This window comes from Podarcis liolepis (genome assembly GCF_965112155.1).
Source record: "Podarcis liolepis genome assembly, chromosome: 2".
NCBI lineage: Eukaryota > Metazoa > Chordata > Lepidosauria > Squamata > Lacertidae > Podarcis > Podarcis liolepis.
Window position 1 is genome coordinate 69,823,315 of NC_139555.1, and position 27,068 is coordinate 69,850,382.

At 45.9% G+C, this 27,068-nt stretch overlaps 1 protein-coding gene and 1 long non-coding RNA gene across 3 annotated transcripts in view; both read left to right on the forward strand.

Annotated features, from left to right (window-relative positions):
* Positions 1–414: 414 nt before the first annotated feature.
* Positions 415–12,341, forward strand: LOC310699943. Its single transcript, XR_014522321.1, has 4 exons — positions 415–496; positions 5,030–5,124; positions 5,379–5,460; positions 9,315–12,341. It is a non-coding gene; the product is annotated as an uncharacterized lncRNA (long non-coding RNA).
* Positions 12,342–20,364: 8,023 nt separating this feature from the next.
* DAG1 (dystroglycan 1) overlaps positions 20,365–27,068 on the forward strand; it is a 64,049-nt gene continuing 57,345 nt past the window's right edge. Inside the window, exon 1 of one of the 2 annotated variants that reach the window (XM_083488597.1) lies at positions 20,365–20,593. The gene's annotated coding sequence lies outside the window, so the exon portion shown is untranslated. The other variant, XM_083488596.1, reaches the window with a different exon arrangement.

Sequence of the window (27,068 nt, forward strand, 5' to 3'; positions counted from 1 at the left end):
GAGAGGAGGAAAAGGCAGCAGCAATCTGTGTTGTGTGCACGTTTAGCTTACTATGAAGTTAAAAGATCTAGGGCAAGTTGCAGGTCATCAGAACCGTATGCAGAGCATAGAATATTGTTATGCTCACCCCTCTTCTCCACGTGGTGAGAAGTTCCAGGAGTGTGGTACCTGCCCAGGTTCAGTTTGCTTTGGAAGGAAATTACTGGAGACTTATTGATATTTTGTAATATTTGCATTTACTTACTGATATCTAGTCTGGGCATAGGTGGAGGCACAGTGTAAACCAAAGCTGGCTCCAGGTTTCATATGCTCTTGGGCAACACTCTTTTTGTGGGCCCTTCTCCCTCTGAAACTACTTTCTCGCTGCTGCTGTCTCCTCTTCCTCCTCACCACTACTGTTGTCTGCTTTATTGCCAGGCAGAGAGAGGATCAGCAAGCAGGCTGTGGTATCTACAGCTCTTGAGTTTTTTTCTACAAAGCACATTTGGAGATTCAGGTGATTTTATATTCCCATGTCCACCTTGTGGGGCCAAAAGCAGCTGGGATAAAATTTTGATTAAGAAAACGTAGGGCATGGGGAGTTAAACACCCATTCTACCAATGTGGGGCTTCAATTAAATTAGCAGCACCTCACAGCCACAATTCAAAAAGCAACAGGGGGCAGTATCCAGTGCACTCATTCCTTTAGCAGGAAGATTTGTACTTGTGCAACATAACTACCTACCCACCCACCCACTGCCCTGTGCACCCCACCCCAAATTGGCTCAGGAGGGCTGGGGGGGAAATACAGAATATATTAATAAAGCTTTGTGCTTGCAGAAGGAGGTACCTAGTGCTACAATGGCTACAAGACAGGAGCTCCAGTAACAGCATTGGAGTACCTAAGAGGGGCCAGGGAGGGGCAGCTGCCCCCAATCAATAAAAAGCAATAAAAAATACATAGCAAACTGAGGCTCTGCCCCCCTAACAAAAATCCTCGCTACACCCATGAGTCACAGGTCATTTTAACATGTATCTTTGTTCTCACAACCCTTTGAGGTTGCCTAGGCTGAGGGAGAGCCACTTGCCCAAAGTCTCCAAGTTTGGTATAAAGCTTGAGCAGGGATTCAAAGCACACCCAAACCACAGTGCTCTAGCCACTACATCACATTATATAATTTGTAAAGTATTCCTGGAATAAATTAAGCTGAAGTCACATTGCATTTTGAAGTGTTTTTATCATTTGACAATCTTCCCCTGCTTCAATTAATGTACATTACAACCACTCACAAGTTATTTTTCCCCCCAATCTTAAATGCCTCTCTCCCACTCTAGCTATTGCAGGAGTTGACACTCCCCGACTTGCCTGCTTTGGATAGTGGCCCACATTGCCCTGTGACTAGACACAGACACAATAACAGCACAGTGTGGCTGGTGATAATGTGAAATTTCCCTCCTCCTCTTTCTGCACTCTTCTCATCTCAGTAGGATTTTGTTTGCCACCACCCTCTTCCCTCTAGTCTAGAGAAACTGACAAAGTTAGAGAAAAGGTCTTCTCATTTTGACCATCTGTGACTCTCCCTTTGCTAACGTTGTACCATCCAGGACTATGTCTCCCATCAGCCCCAGCCAGCATTGCCAATGGTTAGGGATTCTGAAAGTTCATAGCACCAGGTTGGCAAAGGCTAATGTAACTTATCAGTGGAACTGGCAAGTTCAAGGGGAAACCTTGTCAATTTAGAGTGCAATCCTATAGATGCAGAACCAAGTTCCCTTGTTTTCCATGGGTATAGGACTGAAGCCATAATATGCCTGTGTCTTCCCTTGAAAAAAGACGGATATGTGAACAACAGTGCTGGTGCACATCAACAACCACTAAGTAGACCTTGCCAATTTCACTGGAGTCCAGCAATGGTCAATGATGCCACTGATGCTCGCAGTCGTGCAAAAGGAGGGGGAAGTAGGAAAGAGAGCCATGCCACACACCTATCCTGTCTAGTCATGTTATATGGGATCAATTTCAATCTGTTACCACTGAGGATGTGGACAGGCTGCTTGGACAAGTGAAACCAACCACCTGTCTTCTTGATCCTTGTCCATCCTGGCTGATAAAAGCAAGCTGGGAAGGGCTGGGTGATGGGCTCCGTGGGGTGGTGAATGCTTCCCTCTGCGAGGGAGCCTTCCCAGACCCACTGAAAGAGGCGGTCATTAAACCGCTTCTTAAAAAAACATCTTTAGACCTGGTCATAATGGCCAACTATCGCCCAGTCTCAAATCTTCCATTCTTGGGCAAGGTGATTGAGCGGGTGGTTGCTGAACAACTCCAAGCACGCCTGGAGGATTCGGACCACTTGGATCCCTTCCAGTCGGGATTCAGGCCTCACCATGGGACTGAAACTGCCTTGGTCACACTGGTTGATGATCTCCAGCGGGCTAGGGACAAAGGTGAAAGCTGTTTCCTAGTTCTGCTGGATCTCTCAGCGGCCTTTGACACCATCGACCATAACATCCTTCTGGACCGTCTAGAGGGGCTGGGAGCTGGGGGCACTGTTATACAGTGGTTCCGCTCATTTCTCCTGGGCCGTGTCCAGAAAGTGGTGTTGGGGGATGAGTGTTCAGATCCCTGGGCTCTCACTTGTGGGGTGCCTCAGGGTTCCGTCCTCTCCCCCATGCTTTTTAATATCTATATGAACGCGCTGGGAGAGATTATCAGGGGGTTTGGCTGGGTGTTCATCAGTATGCAGATGACACCCAGTTCTACCTCTCTTTTAAATCAGAACCAGTGAAGGCAGTGAAGGTCCTGTGTGAGTGCCTGGAGGCAGTTGGAGGATGGGTGGTGGCTAACAGATTGAGGTTTAATCCTGACAAGACAGAAGTACAAGATGGGGACAGGCGGGTGTGGGGAACTCCCTGGACCTGAATGGGGTAACTGTGCCCCTGAAGGACCAGGTGCGCAGTCTGGGAGTCATTTTGGACTCACAGCTGTCCATGGAGGCGCAGGTTAATTCTGTGTCCAGGGCAGCTGTCTACCAGCTCCACCTGGTACGCAGGCTGAGACCCTACCTGCCTGCAGACTGTCTTGCCAGAGTGGGGCATGCTCTAGTTATCTCCAGCTTGGACTACTGCAATGTGCTCTACGTGGGGCTACCTTTGAAGGTGATCAGGAAACTGCAATTAATCTAGAATGTGGCAGCTAGAGTGGTGACTAGGAGTTGCCGCCGGGAACATATAACACTGGTCATGAGAGATCTGCATTGGCTCCCAGTACATTTCTGAGCACAATTTAAAGTGTTGGTGCTGACCTTTAAAGCCCTAAACGGCCTCGGTCCTGTATACCTGAAGGAGCGTCTCCACCCCCATCATTCAGCCCAGACACTGAGATCCAGCTCCGAGGGCCTTATGGCGGTTCCCTCATTGTGAGAAGTGAGGTTACAGGGAACCAGACAGAGGGCCTTCTCGTTAGTGGCGCCTGCCCTGTGGAACGCCCTGTGAAGGAAATAAGCAGCTATCTTCTCTTTAAAAGACATCCGAAGGCAGCCCTGTTTAGGGAAGTTTTTAATACTTGATGCTGTATTGTTTTTAACACTTGATTGGGAGCCACCCAGAGTGGCTGGGGAAACTCAGCCAGATGGGCGGGATATAAATAATAAATTATTATTATTATTATCAATCTCTTTGGAAAGATGCAGGAAGTTTGAAATGTGATTTGAAACCCACCTTCCTGTATGGCTGTAAATTGATTAAAAAACCTGATACCGGCACATTTAAAAATGTATTTTTGACTTTCATACAGTGCGAGCAAGATTCAAAAGTGCTTTAAGCAGCATTTGTGAAATTGCTTTTCGTATTATGGACTTCACTAGGTCTTTGTCCTAAACAAGGGAGCTGTTGCCTGACACATTGTGAGGAAAATGAGCCTTTGTGCGTAGCTTGTGGTGTCGCTTGGGTTCTCTACTCTGTGGAGTGCAAATGCAAGATTCTTACACCAGGGACAAAGGTGTGATGGAATAAATGCATTCTTTCATTGCTCAAATTAAAAGGCTGCTGTATTTGAACTGGAAACATTACTGAGTTGCTGGCAGGTGAGAGAGGATTTGGCCACTAGTTCTCAGCAGGTCTGGGCAAAGTTGGAGAATGCAGTTGCTTATCTCCCCTCACCCATAAACATTCCTTCCTAGTCATTCATCTGTTTGCCAGATAAAGCCCAGCCATTTGAATCACACAGAGAGCAGGAATGGACAAGAATGACAGATGCAGATGATCAGCCCTCCAATTCCATCCTGGATGTCCCACCTGCTGACAAAGCACTGGGAGGTGGGGAAGGTGTTTGGCCTGTTGCTGGGCTGACCCCAGGGAAGGAGAGGCTGATCATTTGCAAGAAATGCAGATAGTATTACTGGGGAATGTGCAAGCCTTTGGGTTTATAAAATCCTTCACTTAAGGTAGCCCAGTAAAAGACAGAAGGCTTCCTATTTTGCCTTCCCCACAATCTCCTTCCCCCTTCCTCTCTGAGGGCTGCTTTGCTTATTGTGATTTTAATTGGTACATGTTTTAGACCTTTGTTGTGTACCTGCTAAAACTGTAGCAATTAAGAGCATACAAAACCCTTGGCAGACTGCCCTGGTATATTTCCTTGGAGTTAAAAAAACTGCATATGGACATCAGGTATTACAGCTTTAGATGTAGGTAGCCGTGTTGATCAATGGGTGGGAGGAATACCAAAATCACCGTAGAAGAATAAATTTATGAGGGCTAACTAAAATGTCACAAAATTGTGAGCAAGCTGGAGATGGTGTATAAGTGTACATCTTAAAGCTGCAACATGTGAAGTACCCTTCCCAGACATTCTTCTGTTGTCTTCAACACAATCCTCTGTCCAGCACCGTGTTAAGGTTGCAAAATTATAACTGTTCTATGCAACACATTAATTTAATGTGTATGAAAATGTCATGCTTTGCATGGAATTTCTAGCTATGTAAGATGGAATCCCTGGTTTAGGAACACTTAACCAAACCAAGTCTCTGTTGCTTTTGTTTGATCTAACAACCAGCTCATCATTTCAGGAGGTCTCAGCTACACTTAATTCCCATGGACTTAATTCCCAGCCTTTATTCAAGGTTTCTAATGACACAGGAAAATACAGTGGTACCTCGGGATGCGAACGGGATCTGTTCCAGAGCCCTGTTCACATCCTGAATAGAACGTAAGAAGTGACTGCGCGTGTGTGGGTCGCGTTTCACTGCTTCCGCGCATACACATGGCGTCATTTTGACCATCTGCCCATGCGCGAGTGGCGAAACCCAGAAGTAATATGCTCTGTTACTTCTGGGTCACCGTGGAGCGCAACCCAAAAATACTTTTCCTGAAGCATATTTATCCTGAGGTATGACTGTACTGAGAAGGGCCAGTCTATAGATTGTGCAACTCCAAAAAGCTGCAGACACAGTTTGATACCCAGAAAGTTGTCACTCTTTCCACAAGGTGAGACCTGTTTTACTATTATAATCTTTTAGGTACAAGAAGTATGACACTGAGCACAAAGACACAAGAGCCCAACTAACAACTTGAAGTGGCTAAAATATTTCGTGTAGTGTTGGATAACGTAAGAAAGGTCCCAATATATTATAGGGAGCCATTGCAAATGACCACGTGTGCATATGTGGGTGCATATTTGCTAATCCATGCTCTAGCCAGCAGAGGTGGATTTGGGGGAGTGCAACTGGTTTGCCCTCGCTGGGCACTGAGCCGAGAGGACACCACAGGCTTTGCTGCAACAATGATGAGCAACAGAAGGCAAGAGGTGGTTTGGTGGTAGTGAATTTTGGCCTCACACAGGGCACTGCTTAAATTTTAAAGCCCAAAGTCTGCCACTGTAGCCAGTTAGACTACAGTGGTACCTCGGGTTACATACGCTTCAGGTTTCAGATGCTTCAGGTTACAGACTCTGCTAATCCAGAAATAGTACCTCAGGTTAAGAACTTTGCTTCAGGATGAGAACATAAATTGCACGGTGGTGGCGCGGCAGCAGCGGGAGGCCCCATTAGCTAAAGTGGTACTTCAGGTTAAGAACAGTTTCAGGTTAAGAACAGACCTCCAGAACGAATTAAGTTCTTAACCCGAGGTACCACTGTATTAAGCAGGGGTGGAGGGTGTCTAGTTTTATTATTGCTAAATGGACTGAGTCGGGATAGTTCTTACTTTCTTGTTCCATTAGGTTTAATTGGATAGGCTACAACTACTTCTAGATAGATCAGGACCCTTTGATTTCATGAGGTTTTTGCATTAGTGAAAACTATTTTGGGGTAGCTCAGCAGAGTAAAACCGAAGTGGCAATAAAGATTGCACAATGCTAGGGATACCTTTGCCCTTAGACTCCAGTCTGCTGTTCATACAAGTTGTTTCCTTGTAAATCCTGAGACTCAGCTTAATGGCCTGGGGTTCTTTGAATCACTTCTGAAATGTTCCTGGTTAGAAAGACTCAGGTTGCAGAGGTCACAGAGTTAGATCTGCTCTGCTTTTGTCCTAATCTTAATTTTATATGTCCAATGCCTTGCTTTCAAGAATGGGCAGAAGAAGGTGATGATATAAATGAGGTCAGTTTTTAAGTGCAGGGTGAAAAGAAGTTTCTCAGGTAGGCATTTCAGGGGGATTCTCTGCTAATGGTTGTTGTTGTTGTTTAGTCGTTTAGTTGTGTCGGACTCTTCGTGACCCCATGGACCAGAGCACGCCAGGCACTCCTGCCTTCCACTGCCTACTGCAGTTTGGTCAAACTCATGTTTGTAGCTTCGAGAACACTGTCCAACCATCTCGTCCTCTGTCGTCCCCTTCTCCTTGTACCCTCCATCTTTCCCAACATCAGGGTCTTTTCCAGGGAGTCTTCTCATAAGGCGGCCAAAGTATTGGAACCTCAGCTTCAGGATCCGTCCTTCCAGTGAGCACTCAGGGCTGATTTCCTTAAGAATGGATGCATTTGATCTTCTTGCAGTCCATTGGACTCTCAAGAGTCTCCTCCAGCACCATAATTCAGAAGCATCAATTCAAATTCAGTGGTAATGCTAATGGTAACATGTTGTAAGTAACCGAAAGAAGACAGAGGAGCCCACTTTATCCCCTCCTCTTCCATGTGGAGGGACCATGGCACAATAGTACAACATATATAGTATTTTGCTCAGTTTCCCAGTTTCAGTCTGTGACATCTTCCATTTAGAGGATCCCAGATCTGTAGCTGGTACAGATATCTGCAGGAAGACTTTGGAGAACTGCTACCTTTCAGAGGAGGCAGTTCTGGTCTAGAAGGGCTGGTGGTTGGATTCAGTATGATTCCCCTTCATACGTTCATACCTGCCTCCTCCGATAAGCCCATGAAGGGCGGAGGACGGCACAGACAATAGGATTCTGCATGAACAGAATTGATAATGGAATGAGATGTGAGTTTGTTTTCCCATCCTTTCAAGTTTGCCTGGTCAGTCATTTCTCTGCTAGAGGTGGGGTTGTATAGCAGAGGCTGTCAGCAACATTCTGCATGCGCAGAAATTGCATAGCCGATTTCCGATACCCCAGCTCAGCTCTGCTCCAGATACTGGAAGCTGAACTCATCCTATAAATATGCACGTATTGCAAAAGCTGAATGTGGCCAGACGCTGTGTTTCACCTCTGTGACCGAAGGCAGCAGGTACTGTGTTTGAAACATTTGGCTCTTTAATGTCACACAGTTGTTCCATTAAGAGGGTGCCTTTGTTTATGCTCTGCCCTCTTTTGTATGGCAGGATGTGGGTGGGTAGTGAGCCAGGCCCGGAGATATCTCTTAATGACTCAGAACAATGACCCTCTGAGTATAAACTGGTCGGGCCAGTCCATGGCTGGGCTGTTGTGTGAGAGTTCAAAGGCCCAATTACATGTTAAAAGGAAATACAACCTGGCTACAAAACTTGTCTCCATGCCTTCCAGGGATAACGGCCAGGGATTCCAACAGTTTTAAAACACAGCATGGCAGTTTAATTCCTGGCTCCTCTGGAGTTCAGGCTGGTTAGTTGGGCTTGGAGAGAAGAATAATGTTCTCCAATAACTCCAACAAAAGGAACGAGTTGTTCTTATAAGCTGAGAAATCACAGACTTGGGGATCTACAATAGGATATTACTCAGAGGGACAGTTGCACACAGTGGCAAGGTTATGTCTACAATGCCGAGATAGGGGTGGGGAATGAAGTGCGGTGGTGTGGTGGTTAAAGTGTTGGACTAGAAACTGGGAGAGCAGGGTTCAAATCCCCACTCAGCCATGAAGCTCACCTGGTGACCTTGGGCCAATCACTGCTTCTCAGCTTAACCTGCCTTACAGGGTTGTTGTAGGGATTAAATGAAGCATAGAAGAACAATGTACACCACCTTGAGCTTCTTAGAGAAAAAGGTGGGATATAAATGCAACAAATAAATAAGTGACACGCAGCCTAGACTTTGGGTACAGAAGTCTGTAAATGCAGATAAGACAACTCTCTACAGTGGTACCCCGCAAGACGAATGCCTCGCGAGACGAAAAACTCGCAAAACGAAAGGTTTTTTCGTTTTCGAGTTGCCTCGCAAGACGAATTTCCCTATGGGCTTGCTTCGCAAAACGAAGCTTGCCCCGGGGACAGCGGGTCTTCTCTTTTGAAGCAAGGGGCTGCGGGGAGATCGCTTCTCCCCACCGCCCCTTGCTTCAAAAGAGGTCTGGGGACAGCGGGAAGAGCTTCCCGCTGCCCCCGACCTCTTTTGAAGCAAGGGGCTGCGGGGAGATCGCTTCTCCCGGTGCTCCGAAGCCGGGCGGGGGGCAGGGAACACCTCCCGCCGCCACGGGGACACCTTTTGAAGGCAGGCGGGGGGGAGCAAAGACTTTCGCCCCCCGCCCGCCTTCAGAAGAGGTCCAGGACCTCTTCTGAAGGCTGGCGGGGGGCAAAAGTCTTTGTCCCCCCTGCCTGCCTTCCCAGGGGCTTTTAAATCGCCCCGGACAGCGGAGAAGTCCTCCGCTGTCTGGGGCGATTTTAAAATGCCGCCCGCCAGCATTTTAAGATCGCCCGGACAGCGGAGAAGTCCTCCGCTGTCCCGGGGTTTTTTAAAATGCTGGGGGTGGGAAGAAAAGCCCTTGTCGTCCCGTCCCCCCCCAGCCTTCAGAAGAGGTCCGGGGACAGACTGTCCCCAGACCTGGTCTGAAGGCGGTTTCCCTAGGAACGCATTAATTGATTTTCAATGCATTCCTATGGGAAACCGTGCATCGCAAGACGAAAAAACCGCAAGATGAAGAGACTTGCGGAACGAATTAATTTCGTCTTGCGAGGCACCACTATACTTCTGCATCTCTACAGTGCAAACCCACATGCCAGCCATTGACAGGTAAGAATGGCACATGCCACAATTTGGATTTGATAGTGAAAATGCCAAAGAGGACTGCATTGTCACTGTGGCCTTCTGATAACAGCATCCTGCCCACAGCAACGAAGTTCCAGAGTGGCTGAACAAAAACTTCTAAGACAGCAAGTAATAGCCTTCCTTAGGTGTTAAATGTTTGCTCACTGAAATCCAGACACCTGAAGATTTGAGTTCCACAATCAGAAATGTGGCAGAATTTCAAATATAGTTGATGGAGGCAGCTTGAGGTAATATGGGACACAGGTAAACAAGATGGAATGTATCCCACATAGACTTCTTTACAATGAAGATTTATTTAAACGATCAGATTTCACTGTCAGTCCTATCATTGCATCAATTACATACTCAATAAACAGAGGAGCAAGGATCGCTGCTCTTACTATAATTTGCCTGGCAACAGGAGAGACTGAATCCTCCCCATCCCTCCATTGGCTGAGAAGGTTATAATATCCCTGGTCTGTTCCTCCAGCTGCTGCGCTCCAGGTGACAGCAGTGGTATCCCAGAGGCCGCATGCTGAGTGAACCTTGCCCCCCACCCCAAGCAAGGCGGAGAGCTTAAAAGCTCTTTCCATACCGGAAAAAGCTTGCTTGCATTGAACTTGCATGATTTAAACAAGCAAGCCTTCAACCTTGTATGGTTGAAATTGCGCAAGTTAAAAGTGTGTAAGATGCAATCCTCCTGTACTACGTAGCATTCATGTAGTGCTATCTCTATAGTTCTTACAACAACCTTCTGAGGAGCCCTAGTATCATTTTATAAGGAGCTGCAGATGAGTGGCTGAGGTTGGGAGACTGGTGTTTTGCACAACACTTTTAAAAGTGTTTGTGGAGGGATTTGACGAGAAGACTTTCCATGTATATGTTTTGATCAGATGCTCCAGTGATAGCAATTGTGTAAGACTAAGCTAAACTTTTGGTTTATAGAGCATAGCATCGTGACAGCACAGGAAATCCTGTGATGCGACAGTGGTTCAACTAGCAATGGCATCAAGTGGAAAATAAAATGATAATTGCCTTGATATATGATTATGAGACCATAGTGTGTATTGGCTGACCAGTAAAGTCACACATTCCAGAGATAATGGACACTATCCTACATGAACAAAGTAGAAAAAGACATAAGCTGACCACAGGATGTCTTGCTAGGAGTATGCCACCAGTGCCAGGAACTTGAATAGCACCTGCTGTTCTGATGCATGCTTGTAAAAATTCCCTTTGCTTGTAGTTGGTTTGGGTTTTGAGTAAATGAAATGGGTTCATGCATTTTCAATGGCATTGTGCATGAAAAATTAATATGTATTTGCTTAATACGCACAGATGAGTTGGAGCTATGTTTTTGTCATTGATAACTTCATGTATTGTTCAAAACATGGGGGTGTGGTTTATAACTTAACATGTGAATGATATGTGATTCAGAACATGCAATTGAATATGTATTATTACGGTGTGTGCTTATGGAAGCTTCCATATGTGAAGGTATGTTCTTTGCAAGGGTGTGCATTTGTCGCCTGGTGCATCGCCTTGCTATCTGTGTGGTGTGTCAGTAGCCCTGGGGGCCTAACTGATGAGCGGTGTTCTCAATTTCATGGTAGGTTACTGCCAGGAAAGCTAGGAGAAATCAGATAGTGGAGAAGGAGAACTTTCCTTCAGTATGAGCTCTTCCTTTGCTGTCGCCTTTCAGAAATGCTGAGGAGCAGTTGGGATGCTTCATAAAACAGGAAGGGGCACTCTGTTCTGTGGTTTCCACAGTGATTGGTCATCATTAGGTGGTGGACTCTCCACTGGAGGTTTTTAAGCAAAGGTTGGATGGCCGTCTGCCATGGATGCTTTAGTTGACATTCCTGCTTTGCAGGGGTTGGACTAGATGGCCCTCAGGGTCCCTTCCAACTCTACAAGCTAATGATTCTAGAATGTTCCCATCTGCCCACCAGCTGTTCTGAATGGCAGCAGAGGAGAAGAAACCTCTGCTGTTCAGATCAGCTAAAGGTAGAGGGTGCAGAATTTGTTGACAACCTAGAAAGAGATCAACAGGAAGAGAAAGTCAGAGCTGTGATTAAGGAGGCATGATCACCTGACAAAGTGAAAAGGCCCCACTGATGTTGTGGCTTTGCTTTTGTAATTATTTTCACTGCCACAGTTGCACCACAGACAAATGTGGAATGGGTCAGGGTGTGTGTGTGTGTGTGTGTGTGTGTGTGAGAGAGAGAGAGAGAGAGAGAGAGAGAGAGAGAGAGAGAGAAGGCCTGGGAATTCTAATAGCAATTTGGAAAACTGGTATGTGTTCCTATGACCATTTCAAAGCAACCTATGCATTCAAATGGCCATTATCAGTCGTTCAAATGTATGTTGTTGTTTTTTTTAAAAAAAACATTTTCAATGTAGGCATATGAGAAAAGTGGAGGTTCTTTGTTCTGTTTCTATATATCTTTTCTGAATATAGCAACTCTGGCTTATGCTGCCTGCTCGCTGCCCACACACTACTCTCCATGACCGCATGACAGAGGAGTCCAACGGTCAAGGCTGATTTTAACCATTTACAGCCAAATGTCACTGGCTGCATCAGTACACAGCTCCTGGGTTAAAACCACCTTAAATTGGTAAAGAGCATTTGGGCTATAAGAGGCCTCTCTCCCTCAGCTTCTCAACCATACTGTCATTGACAGCTACTTGTGCTGTGTGAGGGGTTTCATGGAGTTTTCCTGGGACAAGGATTTAATTGGTGCTTGGAACAGAAAATCATGGCAGTTGAGGAGAAGCTGTGGCAACTGCATGTTAAATAAAGGATTCTACACTGTATTTCCTTGTGATTTTCACACCTTTAACTTCAGCTGTGTGATATAATATTCACTGTCAGCAGAGTAGGAGGCTACCAGGAGTACATGAAAGACATCCTGAAAGAGCCTTCATATATCACTTTCCCAACAATTTGTGTTAACGTCTAGGACTTGCCAATCAGAAGGTCAGTGGTTCAAATCCCCACAATGGGGTGGGGGTGAGCTCCTGTTGCTCGGTCCCTGCTCCTGCCAACCTAGCAGTTCGAAAGCACATCAAAGTGCAAGTAGATAAATAGGTACCGCTCTGGCGGGAAGGTAAACGGCGTTTCCGTGCGCTGCTCTGGTTCGCCAGAAGCAGCTTAGTCATGCTGGCCACATGACCCGGAAGCTGTATGCCGGCTCCCTCGGCCAATAAAGCTAGATGAGCGCCACAACCCCAGAGTTGGTCACAACTGGACCTAATGGTCAGGGGTCCCTTTACCTTTTACACTTTAAATTCACATTTCCAACCAGATTCCTACTTTAATTAAAAACTACACAAGGTACAGCAGCAGTTATAGATTATAGATACTAACAAAGTAAACAGCACAACTATGGAACTACAAGTAAAATTGGAAAGACAGAAAAATTCTTGCTATCTAGAGAACACACTAATTAAATCTTTTCCTCCACTCAGAAGTAGTGACTCGGGAGAGAATGGGTTGGTTGGAGTTAGAGAGCAAACCTTAATTTATGGACAGGTCAGCTCTAGTAGGCTGAGCCTTGGAATTTGTGCAGAATAAGCATGCACAGAGTGCACTTCCTCCATCAAACAACTGCAGCCTGTCACAGTTAGGATTAAAGAGCAAGGATTTGAGGGCAGGGCACCTCATTTTTTTAGAGGACTGGGAATAAATTATATATGTTAATTGGCTTGTTAATACCAGTATATATTTACTATCTATGTCTGTTTCTTGTGAACGATTCCCTGCCCCACTAAAGGTGTTTGTTCAGTCAGTATTGCTGAGATGATTGGCAATAACTTAATTTGCTATTGTAAAATGTGTGCCTATGTAAACATATGTTTAAATTCTAATTATCTCTGACTGTAATTTTTGCATCCCATTGCCATTCAACTCTCACCTTGCAATTTTCTCCTTCCTTACATGCCAAATAAGATTTCACTTCAGGCATCTGATGAAGTAGGCTTGAATCCACAAAGGTTTATGCCATAATATACTTGTTAATCTTTAAAGTGCCAAAATACTTTTTCTTTCTTTCTTAAAACTGCCTGATGCCTCTTTTGGGGCATCTAAACTAAAATGACCTAAAAGAAGTGAAAGGGACCTCAACCCACCCCCCATTCCTCACACTTCCCAGACAAGGCAACCCTTCTATTGATCCCATCTCTTGCCTCCCTCCCCCAGCAACCAGGGGGAATTCCCTCAGCAACAGACAACACTTTCTGGCCTCTCCTTTCCTCAGATCTAACACTCCCTCCTGCTGGATGCTGTTCCCGCCTTCAGTTCTCCACCCACCCACTTTCTGTGCATTCCTTCAGTCTCTTGAGATGCGGGTGTAGAACAGTCCTCAGTGGCCCCCAATCTCCCACACATAATAAGGGCTGCAATCTCCACATCCACACTAGGTCTGCTGTGCTAAGACAGGATTTTTGTGTCCTCCAAAGTGGCCACAGATTGCTCAAGAAAGGAAGGAAAGAGGCAATGAGTCAAGCTCAGCAACACTTGATCCTCCATCTTTCACAAAAACTTGAACTTTATCAATTTGTGATAAAACTTTGGGGCCTGCCCAGTAAGGAAGTTTCTAACAAAGGCGCAGGGCAGGGGAGAGAGTGAAAACTGAACTCTATACCTATAGTCCAGGGGTTACTAATCTTTTTGGTCAGCAGGTGCATTTGGAATTTTAAGGAAGTGCCACTGATGCCAAACAAGAAATGGCTTCTGTTGGGATATGGCGCAGGCTGAGCCAATGCAAACAGGAACTGGGCAGAAAGAATACAGCCCCTTACAGTAGATTTTTGAGGGGCAGCATAGGAGCTACTGGAAAGTACACTGGAACTCACAGGTGCTGCATTAGTGATCCATCCCCAGGGTAGACTGATAAGCAATAGTTGGAGGAACAGACCAGTGATGTCATAATCGTATTGGCTAAATCAGAGGGTATTTTCATTCCCTCTCTGGGATTACAGTTGTAAAGTACTTTGATGGAAACTATCGCAGATAGCTCCCCCCCCCCCAGCCCACAATGGTATTGACTGAATAATTTTTGACACTCTGAAATTTAGAGAGGGGGAAATTCTCATTCCTGTTACTACATAATTCTGATTCTGATTTTCAGTGGGAAATTCAGTTTTACAGAATTCATATCTCTGGGTAGTTACATGTGTAATTGTTTAGTCCAACCATAAGACTGGGTTGAAAGGGGAATTCAGTTAAAAAAATGAATATTTTTGTTTTCCAGCTTTCCTTTGCCAAGGGTAAAAAATAAGTAAATAGACATATGTTCAAAGTGAAAATGAGATTCTTGACTGCTTTGCCTGCAGGGTTGAGTAAACCTGCAAAGTTGCGTGACAGTTTTTCACCTTCTGGGCCCATTAGAAGTCTGATTTTCCCAACTTCTTTAGTGTGAGGATAAGAGTGAGACTGCAAGTCAAGCTGAGGAGGCCTTTTAAGCAAGTATGTGGAGCCTTGACTCTCCATGCTTCCATGGGCAGTTAAGTAACCCCTCCCTTAGTGACTCAGGGCAAAAGCACCCAAGCCCTTTCCCTTCAAAGTGCAGCTGCAATGGCCAGAGCATAGTTGGAGCTTAGCACTGAGGGTGCAGCCCTCTCATTCATAATGCCCATCCCCCCTGCTCACAGCATAGTTCCTTCTCATCCACCCCTGCTGGCAGTCCTGTATGCTGCTGCCCTACAGTTTGGCACGTCTCACACACAGGGAAACAGAGCTGTAAGATGAGCTAAGTCCAATTCCAGGGACTGGGATTTTGGTACCACTGAGTCAGTCGAGAGGCGTGCAGTAGACCTGTAGAGAGAAGAGAGCAGCTAAAAATACCCTAGAGCCAACAACACACAAGGAGACGTGCAGAAAACACAGCAAGACAAGGGCAGGGAAAGACGCTGCCATTCGGTCAGCTCAACTTCAGCTGTTTCCACCAGAAACCAATCCTGGTTTGCTGCTCCAATACAGCGGCCTACTATTTTGCCCCTCTGCTAAAGCCAAATGCATATAATCCCCTGCCTCACAACCACAATTACAGGCTGGCTTTCTGACTATGGTGTGGCCATTCTGCCCAGCGCATGTACCTAGGTGGAAAGCCAGGGCTAGCTCTAACATTAGGGAGAGAGAGGAATCTGCCTTAGGCAGCTCATTTTGGGGTGTTGGGAAAAGGCAGAAAGTAGTTATTTATTTAATTTTGATACTTGGTGATTACTTACTGCTAAGTAGACAAGAGGATTTTGTCAGATTTTCTGTCTCAGCTTCAAAATATATTGACTAGCCCTGGGTATTGTATGCACCTTGTTGGTGTTGCTATGTGCTGCTAAACTTCAAGAAGCAAAACATCCTGGGTCTGCCCTGCCATCATTACCAGACACAAACATATGCCTTATAGATTACAATTTGCCCTTTTCAGTCATTGCTGCCTGATACCCACCAGCTCAATGTATGCTTTGCTGCCAAGCCACCTGTTACAATGTTGTGGTATCTCACAATACTAAGCTTTTTTTTGTTTTAAAAAGGTTTTAAAAAGAAGAGGATAATATGCAAAATCTAATTTATAGATTTAGGGACACATTTAGAAGTAGTTGCTGTATTTAAATAGAAATACATCTTATTCACCATTGTGAGGAACACTGACTGTGACCAAGTTTGCCTGTTCAGTTTGCCATCCAGGTGCTAAGTATGTAACTTCAAGCCCCCTCCTGCTCATTTTGCCTGCTTAGGGTTCTGTATACCTTTAAACTGGATATGGACTGGTAGCACTTCAATTAGAAGACTTTTTCAAATAGAAGTCTACTTTCTATGAAGCAAGACGTGTGACTACCTTAATGTTTGTTTGAGAACCATCTTATGGAGCTCTGAGACATAGGCCATCTTTTAAAGGAGGAAAAATTTGGTGGTGGAAGAGGAAATCAGTGATTGCCTATGCCAGCCAGATGTAGATAGTCAGGCATCATGAGTCTCAATCCTTGGTTTCTGGAAATTGGGGACCAGATCACTATATCACCACCCTGATAACTGCAGAGCCTTTAACCAAAACTTACTGACTGTTCCGCTGTGTCAGGAAAAACCAAGCAGCCTATAAACTTCAATAGCACGTTGTACAGCTTAAACTTTTCAGTCTGAGCACTTTGGTGTGAGACCTTGATCTGGGACATTATACCGAGTATACCAGACTTCTCTGACCCACCTCCCTTGATGCCTCAGTGTCTGCTCCACAGCCCCTTGCTCTCCCTCTGTATTGCAAACCTGGCTTGGACCACTTCTTTGACTCCTGTTCTGAATTCCCAGTCCCAGACTTTGGATCATCCAATACTCTAGTCCAGAGCCTATGTTCACATAGATATCCTCCCAATCAATATGGAAGGTTCTAGGCCAGGGGTCTGCAACCCGTGGCTCCGGAGCCGCATGTGGCTCTTTTACACCTTTGCCGCGGCTCCAGGGCGGATACTAGCGAGGGGAGGAGGCGCACTGTGTGCCCCGACACTCCCCACTTTGGCGGGCGCTGTACTGGCTGTGACGTCGCATGGGGGCAGTGCATGCGTTAGTCACGCACTGTCCCGACGTCACCTTCCCACCCGCTGTCAGATTGCAGCTCCGGAGATATATTTGTTTTAAATGTCGCAATGGTTTTGCGGCTCCCAGTTTTTTTTTTCTTCGAAAACGGGTCCAAGTGGCTCTTTTTGTCTTAAAGGTTGCAGACCCCTGTTCTAGGCCAACGCCTGACCCTGAAGAAATCAAGGCTGCTTCAGCTCTTGAGTACTTGTGGTTCCTGACAAACTTGCTGCTCCCACCCCACCCCCCTTTTCCGTTCTACTCAGCTGGGTGCAGCCTGGGAAAGCAGGGAGTGTTTGCTCAGCTGCTGGCTGAGGAGGAGTGATGGTCTCTGTGGGGAAATAATACAGCACTGTAGAAACAGGTGGCTGCGAGACACTGTCCCTACTCCATGTGCGACAGCACTGAAGGTCTTAACCCATTGTGAGGGATGCCGACTTTTTCCTGGGAGCACTTTGCTATTTACACCAGCATGACTGGAAGTATCTGGGACCACTGCAGGTGAAGGCAGCTTTGTTCATCACTGCTTATCTACTTTGGGAAAAGGTACATTTCTGTGGATTGTATCCAAATTCTACTCAGAGAAGACCCATGGAAATCAATGGATGTGACTAACTTAGGTCCATTACTTTTAATTGGTCTACTCTCAGTATAACTTAGTTGGCGACAACCCTGATTTCTTACTCAACTGTTCAAAGGCAGATGAACCGTGCCACTTCACCCATCCTCCTGCATCTCTACTTATCCTTCTAGAGCAAGATTATTGTTATTGTGCCAGCAACAATGGCTACTACAGGCAGCACTATCCCTTTTTCCGTTGGTGTGAGAAACGGTACCACAGATAGCTTAGCCAGCCAGTTCCCCCAGTTATAGAGATCCAGGCAGTGTACTCTTAGATCTTGCTCTCAGGAGGAGTGTGGGCAGGGAAATCAACTGCTGGGGTCCTTTATTTACAGCAATGTCAGTTAGGCTTTCTTACTCCTGCTGCAATGGGATTGGCCTCAAAATGGCAAGTTTAATGCCTGGAAAATCCCAGAGTCAGCACTGAGAAAGGGCAAATCCAAGCATACTGCATTCCTCAGGCTGTGGGCCGGAGGTAGCAAGAGTCGGGCCTGTGCCTGCATGTAAAGTAGAGGACAATGGCAGCATTGACTAGGGGGCATCTCAAGAATGTGCTTAAGATCCTCATGTTGCACCCACATAGATAAACATACTCTGCAGTTCCTATAGACCCCTAGCGCTCTGGCTCCTGGGCATCTTGACCTTCCACCCACTTCATTTGCTCCAGGGGCTCCTGCCAGCCCCCAGTCCCATTCAGCTCTCCCCACCCCACTTTCCTTGTGAAGGTCATCTCAGCTTCTGCGCTCCAGGATCCTTCAACTTCTTTCCTTACCAATTTGTGGATTATATTGCCCTAGTTGCAACACACTCTGACCAACTCTGTGAACTAAGATGTTCATGAATGTGCAGAAGAAGAAGAAGATAAGAGACTGGATTTGATATCCCGCTTTATCACTACCCGAAGGAGTCTCAAAGCGGCTAACATTCTCCTTTCCCTTCCTCCCCCACAACAAACACTCTGTGAAGTGAGTGAGGCTGAGAGACTTCAGAGAAGTATGACTAGCCCAAGGTCACCCAGCAGCTGCATGTGGAGGAGCGGAGACGTGAACCCGGTTCCCCAGATTACAAGACTACCGCTCTTAACCACTACACCACGCTGGTCTGCAGGGAGGTGAAACTGGTGTGCCGGTCAAAGTATCACTTCATATATAGAACTGTCATGTTGTTGTTGCAAACTGGGAGGGGTAGCCCAGCTGGGAGGGAGAGCCAATGCCACTGAAGACAGAGTCAAGATTCAAGATGACCTTAACAGATTGGAGAACTGGGTTAAAGCTAACAAAATGAATTTCAGTAGGGACAAATATAAGGTTCTAGACTTGGGCAGGAAGAACCAGCCATACAAATGTAAGGTGGAAGACACCTGACTTACCGGTAGTAAATGTGAAAAGAGTCTAAGGGTCTTAGACCACAAGTTTAACACGAGTAAACAGTGTGATGCAGCAGCAAAAAAGCTCATGCTACTCTAGGCTACATCAACAAAAGTATAGCGTCTAGATCAAGGGATGTTATAGTTCTGCTCTATTTTGCCTTGGTCTGACCACACCTGGAGTACTGTGTCCACTTCTGGGCACTACAATTTAAGGAGGATATTGACAAGCTGAAATATGTGCAGAGAAGGGCAACCAAGATGTTCAAGGGCCTGGAAACCAAGCCTAATGAGGAACAGTTGAGGGAGTTGGGTATGCCTGGTAAAGAGGAGGCTGAGAGGGGATATGATAGCAATCTTCCAATATCTATCTGAGCCTTCATAATAGGTTGCATTATCTAAATCAGTGGTGCCTTGAATGATAGTCAGGGGTGCTACGGGCAACGCTGGCTTCTGTCCCCTCTTTCCTTCCCTACCTTTCTCTGATGCCCTCTCACCTCCCTGCCTCCCAAAGGCTTGCACAACTGTTTGTTACAGCAGCCCTTGCTACAAGCTCTCCAGGCAAATGGCGCCTCTGCTGCTGGCCAGGGAGTGCTTCCCAGGCCCCTGTGGGGCAATGTGAGGAGGCATCTCTCTTTGGGGCAGGTGGCACAGCTCAGAGACCGGGGCGGCAGCTGCGGCTGCCCAGAGGACTCCCAAGGAGAGGGGAGAAGAAGAGGCTCCAAGGAGCTCCACAAGGGAGGGTTCCAAAAAGGGTGAGGGGCTGCCAGCTCTGCAGGTAAGGGGTGACGTAATTGGGCTCCTGAGCCCCACAGGGGTGCCACAGAAAGAAGGTAGTTGGTCAAGGGAGTGGTGGACCCAAAAAGGATGACAACCTCTGATCTAAATCAATGCTTAAGTCACTGTACTTCAGCACTCTTAATATAGACAGCATTCATATCTTATGGATTGCTTTTCCACTGCATTTGTTCTGAGCTTGTATTTCATTAAAGTGCTTTGGTTGCTGATGAACGTATTTCTGAGAGCGCGCAGAGTGCATTCCTTTCGCGAATAATCACATCTCTGATCTAGAGCTAAGAGTCATGCCTTCTAAACAGATAAGACCTCAGTATCGCTTATTTTACAAAAACAAGTGCTAGATGGCGGGTTTAGGGATGGAGAATCACGCTCTTCACTCTTTCTCAGTCTTTGTCCCCAAGAAGAAAGGAGAAGCGGTGGGCGGAGTTTGCAGGTGGGGCAAGGCGCGCTGGCTGCGCTTTTCCCCTCCCACAAGAATTTTTAGGACAGGCCAATCGGGAAACGAAGAACCGGAATTCTATCCACCTCTGCCCAATAATAAGTCTGGCGGTGGGCGTGGCCTCGGTCCCTTGATGGGGGGGCGTGATATATAGAGCCCTGAGGGTGTGGCCAGGGGAGCGTGCGCCCGTTTCTGTACGCCGAGGAGGGGCGTGGTTTCCTTCGGCGAGAGGGCGTGTCCTGCGGTTGGGGGTGGGTGGGGGGAGGCCGGGCGCGCGCGAGGCGGAGCCCGGCGGGTTGGGTCGGGGCTGTCGCGAGCCAAACGGGCAGAGTCTGGCGAGCTGCGCTGCGCTGCGGCTCGGCCCGCGGAAAGGTTTCGTTGATTGGTTGCGGCGCGCTCGTGCCGGCGGTTGCTAGGCTCCTGTGCGCCGCCCCTCCCCCAGGTACGTGTCGCGGCGCCGTCGCGCTTGCTCGGTCGCCTCCTCTGTCGGTCACTGTGCCGGCGGCGAGTCCCGGGAGGGAGCGGCCTCCTCGCTGGGGCTTCTCAGGGGCTGGCGGGCGGGCGGGGGACGAGCGGGAGCGCGCCGCGGTAGGTGAGCCCTGGCGCCAGGGAAGCTCCGTGGGGGCAACGGCAGCGGCAGCCAGCACCGGCGCGGGGCCCTCGCAGGCCCGGGATTCGGGGAGCCCCCGAGGCCTCTCCAAGGAGCTCTGGCTCGCGCTGGATCTCCTGGCGGATTTCAAACTCTCACCTCTCCTCCGCTGATCCCTCCGCGCTCGCTCGCTCTCCCTGCGCCCCGAATCTCCTCCACTCTCGGGCTTCCTCCTCCCCACGAGGAGCATCTCACCTTGGGCCTGGGCCACGGTCTTCCCTTCCCGGAGGGGCGTCTGATGGTAAGGCAGATGGGGGGGGGCAGATCCGGCACCCACCAGAATGCAGGTGGACGTGCGATACTGGCTGAGCAGGTGCAATTGGCGCTGGGAGCACTGCTCTGCTCTCCTCGTGTGTGTGTGTTGAGCATTGAGGTGCGCCGCAGGCAGGGTCGGCGATACTGGGTTGCGATTGAAGGGTCTCTGGATTGCTAGGCGGTAGGAACGAGTGGCCTTGGGGTACCATGATGTTTTCTTGAGACTGGGAAACTGGGCCATCTTTAACGTGTAGAGAAATCTTTGAGGTCCTGCTAGAAGATTGCTGCCGTGCCTTTGCCATTTTGGGAGTGTTGCAGGCCCCCTTTCATTAAAAAAAACTCTGCAGTTGCCTGCCATGTTGAGGAATGAGTTCTCTGTTAGTTAGTGTTGGACGAGCAAGCTGCTGTAAGGCCTAGGCTAAGTGTTTCAGGAGCTCCCTTTTTATAATACTGTCATGCTGAATCTCAGAAACATCTAGCTGTATGGCTCAACCTTCTATCTGCAATCTAATGTAGCAATGCTAATTTCTAAGGCCCTCAATCTGCACCCACAGTTCCCTGATTGAGAAGTGGTAGCTGATAGAATTACTTGATGCTAACTATAGTAATAGCAGATTCCACTCAATGCTTCAGATCTGTGTTCCACATACAATCTCTGTAATCCTTGTAAGGTTGCTACCTAATTCTGTGCTGTTATTGTGGTCTGGACTATTTGGCCAATATCTACAGCTGGAAGTGCTAGAAACTTTATAACTGCTAAGTAGGAGCCATTGCTTCTCTGTAGGTACATGTTTATATGCTGGGACTGCTTTAGAGTCTGTATCCTGGAGAGCTAGGCCTGCAGGAATCATTGACACTGAACATGTTAAGTGCAAGTTTGTTTTTTAAAAAATCAATTTATTCACCAGAGGTACTATTGACTTGTAAAGCGATGCCTTGGAACCATTATTCTTGTTGTAGGTAATGCGGTCATGATACCAGTAATTGCTGGCTGTTCCACCACATGCAGAATGAGCACTGCATTCCAAAAGCTTAATCCAGTACAGGCATCTAGTACAACTTATAAAAAAGCTCAGTATATTTAGAAGCAACGTGTAAGGGCGTGTTAAAACAGCAGCTTTCCTGGTCTGGTGTTGTCGTGCACATTTGGAAATGCAATAGTGAGACTAGAAAAGGCAGTATAGTATACAGTACCTTTTCCTTACATCACTCAGTACATTTCCCAGTAATTTTTGCTGGCTGTGTCCATGGTTAGGGGACCAGTGTGCACTGAAGTACCCTCTGTGTAATCACTGCAGGGATTGGATGTGCTGAATTGTATATTTGACCCTCTAAATAGGGCACACCCACTTGATGTTAAGATGTTTAATGGATTGGAGTCCTGGGGAAATAACTGATTTAAATTCCACTGAAAGCACTTTAGAAAACTAAGCTACTATACATGTAGTTCTTTTTAAAATGCTTCTTCATGTAGCTTGATCAACTATTCTAAAGCAAATTCACTGAAGGTGAGGTAGGGAGGTTCCTTAGAAGAGATAGCTGTGCCATTATTCTAGCAAAAAAAAAATTTTGGTAGTATGCATATTTGCCAGCAAAATAATTTCTGTCCTGTATGACTTGAGAAAGTAGTATGACCAAAATGAAGCTTGTTTTTACCCTAACAAAACTTCAGATTTTTTTAAGAATGTGGAAATAGCTCCATCTTTAACATGCTTTGTGTTTTTACATGTGATGCATTGGATCTATAAAACTAGGTATTAGCCCTTTGAGAGAGAGCAGCATGACTTTCTGCGGTTGTGCTCTCTCCCACTAATATTTCACAGTGGAAAGTTACATTGTAAACAACGTCCATATCAATTTATATGTCACTTGCTGATTATCAGATAGATAAAGCCCTGTACCATGTTTCTAAGATATTCGGGTCCTTGAATACATTTCTGATAGCTAAGTATTTGATACAAGAACAGATATGGATGGCTTGACACTCTCTGGACCAACTAGAAATTTATTATTAGCTGGTAAACTGAAGATATGCTAGGACATGTGATGTTTCCTGAAGGGAGCCTTTAAAGTGAAGTATATATTCAGTGCTATGAAAAAATAGTAAGAAGCAGTTTTATAAAAGCTCAGTTCTAAATGACAACTTTCATAGGGGGAAGCCTCAGCAGTCTGTTACAGTAAAACCGATAGTGTTGTGGCACCTTAAAGAGTAATGGATTTATTAGGACATAAGCTTTCATGGATGTTAATCTTTTTGCAATCAGAGTGGGTGCCTTCTAGTTTGTCACTGCTGGCTGAAAAGTAATGACTTTCCTACCCTTGTGTCCTACAGACTGTGGAGGCTGATAAGCATTTAGGGGAAGTTTAATGTGTGGAAGTGGGTTCCTCTCTTCTGAAGAAAAGTGGCCCCTGTATAGTATCAAACCGTGTGGGGGGGGACCTTTTGACAAAAATGCCCATTATCTACACACCACTTTATGCTAATTTGCTAATTGTTAAACTGTGTGGAGGTACAGTACTGTGCTGCAAACATGCAATGATAAATTAATTAGTTTGGACTTCCAGGCTCCTTTATTTATCTACTAACAGTAATGGCTTTCTGTTGCAACTCTGCACAATCTTCTGTTCTGAGTGTGTGTCTTGCAGTTGGTTTCCACTGGAGGTGGGCAATTCTTTGCTGTCTCTGCATTAGTTTTCAGTAGAGTATTCAGTTACTCCCCAGTTCAGAGATGCAGCTGAATTACCTGCCTTGAGAGGAGGTGCTTGTTGCATCCACTCAGGATGCATAGCCTAAATATTAGTTCAGACAGAAGCAAAGTCAGGTAATAACATTTCACAAGGCATAAGATATCTCAAGTTCTAATTCTGAAAAATGCATCCTTCTCTACCCATCTTGAAGTTTATGCTACTTTGCTACTGTGCTACTTTAGACTGATGGCAATCAGCATAGCTCCTGTGACCACTGCAAATGAGTTTTTTGAGTTTGTATGCCTATTTCATGTGAAACATTGAATGAAAACAGCGTGTTGAGAACTTTGTTCTGAAACTCTAGATCATTTTGGAGTAATGAAATTTGAAACAGGACAGCACTTATAGGTGACTTTCCTGGCTGTTATTTATGCTGGGATGTTAGCTTTGGACCCATTCACATACACCTAGATGTTTCCATTTGATCAGTTTTCCATTTTTCTTACATGTGCTTCCTGCAGTTGTTCTTTTGTCTAAACAGTGTGCTGGAACCTCTGGCACCAGTGTGGAGAACCAGGAATGCATTCTTGATGCTAAATATTTTGGCTTTGTTTCAGTAAATGTGGGAGAGAAGCCTTAGCTTCCACAAGTCTCCTCCTTATTAAATGCAGATTGATTGACACATACTTGAGTTCAGTAGTTTAAACCTCAATACATGTGAGGTCCCACTTTTTCACTGTTCCCATGACCTCCTAGAAGTCATGTGAAGAGGGAGGTTCTGGTATGTTTTGAGTATCATTGTTAGTTCTCTGCAAGCACCCATTATAATTACTAGGATTACTAAATGCAGTTCAGTAGTAGATAGGTAGCCGTGTTGGTCTGCCATAGTCAAAATAAAAAAATTCCTTCCAGTAGCACCTTAAAGACCAACTAAGTTAGTTCTTGCTATGAGCTTTCGTGTGCATGCACACTTCTTCAGATACACTTCTTCAGATACACTTCTTCAGATGCAGTTCAGTATTTCACTCTCTTGACAAGCTGTTGATCATAAGACTTTATCCCAAGTAGGGGCTTTTATTTTCCAAAGTAATGTGTGAGATAAAAATTATTTGTATTATATTATTATTATTATTATTATTATTATTATTATTATTATTATTATTTGTACCCCGCCCATCTGGCTGGGCTTCCCCAGCCACTCTGGGCGGCTTCCAACAGAGATTAAAAATACATTAAAATGTCACACATTAAAAATTTCCCTGAACAGGGCTGCCTTCAGATGTCTTCTAAATGTCAGGTAGTTGTTTATCTCTTTGACATCTGATGGGAGGGCGTTCCACAGGGCGGTACTAAAAAGGCCCTCTGCCTGGTTCCCTGTAGCATTGCTTCTCTCAGTGAGGGAACCGCCAGAAGGCCCTCAGCGCCGGACCTCGGTGTATAACTGCTACAATATCAAAATATGGTAGAATTACTGAAATACTTCAGTGTAAAAACAGAATTTTTGAATGTTGAGGATTTTTGTTTTATTGGTACATGGGAGTCCTGGACTGCATAACCCTTATTAATCCTTAAAAAAATAAAATAAAATGTTGCATCTTTGAGGAGAGTGTCAGAAGAGATCAAATAGTAGTTCGACAACGGTGTCAAGATTCAAAGTTCCATTGGTTGTCAACCAGTGTGCTGGGACACCCTGGGGAGACTTGAGGAATGTTCAAAGGAGCCTTGAATGTTCTTTCATTAACTTGCAGCCCACATCTTCCTGCATTACATCTCTCTCTTTCTCCCTGAGGAACATTCAGGGGACTCAGCGGGGGCAGAACAGGGTGGGGCAGGGGCGGAATGGGAGAATCCCCACTTACGCATGCCCTGTAATGGAACCCCAGTGTAAGTGGCTCTCACAGCAGAGCCACAGAAAAAATGTGGTTGGTCAAGGGAGCTAACAAATTAAAAATTAGCAAGTCTCTAGTTGATGGCTTACACCGGACACCCAATAGTTTTTAAACAACTTGAATATAAAACTAGATTTTCTAAATATATGGAATTTGCTATAGAAATCTACCATCTCACCAGAAGATGAGACAGTAACATAGGGTGGGGGTGTTTTGTTAAACTCTGTAATTAACTTAATAAGTTGGTGGAAAGTATTACTAAAGCTCGAATTGTTAAAACATAGAGAAGAACAAGCATCAATGAGAACTAATAAATGTGGCTTCTATAAAGTAATAAATGTGGCTTCTTGCCTCCCATAAACTTTGTGAGTTCTTAAATGTCAACAAGACATGCTCCATGTCTTTTCGGGTTGCTCAAAGCAGTTTACCACCAGTAATTAAAGATACTAATAAGGACAAAATCCAGTTACGTAGTAAACTAAATCTACAGGAAGGCCTCTACCAAAAATCATCCTAAAGAAATACAGTGGTGCCTCGCAACTCGAAAAGAATTCGTTCCGCGAGTCTTTTCATCTTGCGATGTTTTTCGTCTTGCGAAGCACGGTCCGTCGCAACTGCGCCTCTACAAGCGGCTTAAAAAAAAAAGCGCAAGACGTTTTCGTCTTGCGAAGCAAGCCCATAGGGAAATTTGTCTAGCGAAGCAACGCAAAACCGAAAAACCCTTTCGTCTAGCGAGTTTTTCGTCTTGCGAGGCATTTGTCTTGCGTGGCACCACTGTAGGTCTTGCTTTCCTCATGAAAATAAAGCAAAGAGGTAGATGTCCTAACCTATAGCTGCTAGGACACAGTTTGGGAATGGTCTGTGCTTCTGAGTTGTTGCAGTTGTAACTTGCCACAAAGGCACTACAAATAACAAAGCCTGTTCACTGACCTCACCTCAGCAGACTAGTAGACTTTGAGGTATGTGAGTCTAGGCTATGCACGGCTTTAAAGCAGGGGTAGGAAGCCTTTCTTGGCCCAAGGGCTGCATTCCTTTGCGGAGTGGTCAGGCCACTACATACCACTAGTTAGTGTGGGGACAGAGGCAAAGGTGGCTAGGGCAGTAGATGCCACTGTTGCCTTTGTACAATAGAATATATTTTAGCCATGCATAAGCCAGAGAATTCTACACACAGAAACAAACACATACATATTCTATATCTCTCCATCCAGGCAAGGAAAAGGCATTACTATAATTTAAGGCATACTGTTCAGCCAGGCAAAGCGCTCAAGAAGGATGTAGAATGGTGGGTGAGGTGAGGGGTATAGCCTGGGGAGAGTCCCAAAAGCCTGATAGGGAGGCTTGTATTTGCCTCCCAGGGCTGACACTCCTAATTCCTGCTTTAAAGGTTAACACAAGCACCTTGAATTGGACCTGGAAGCAAATTGTTAACTAGT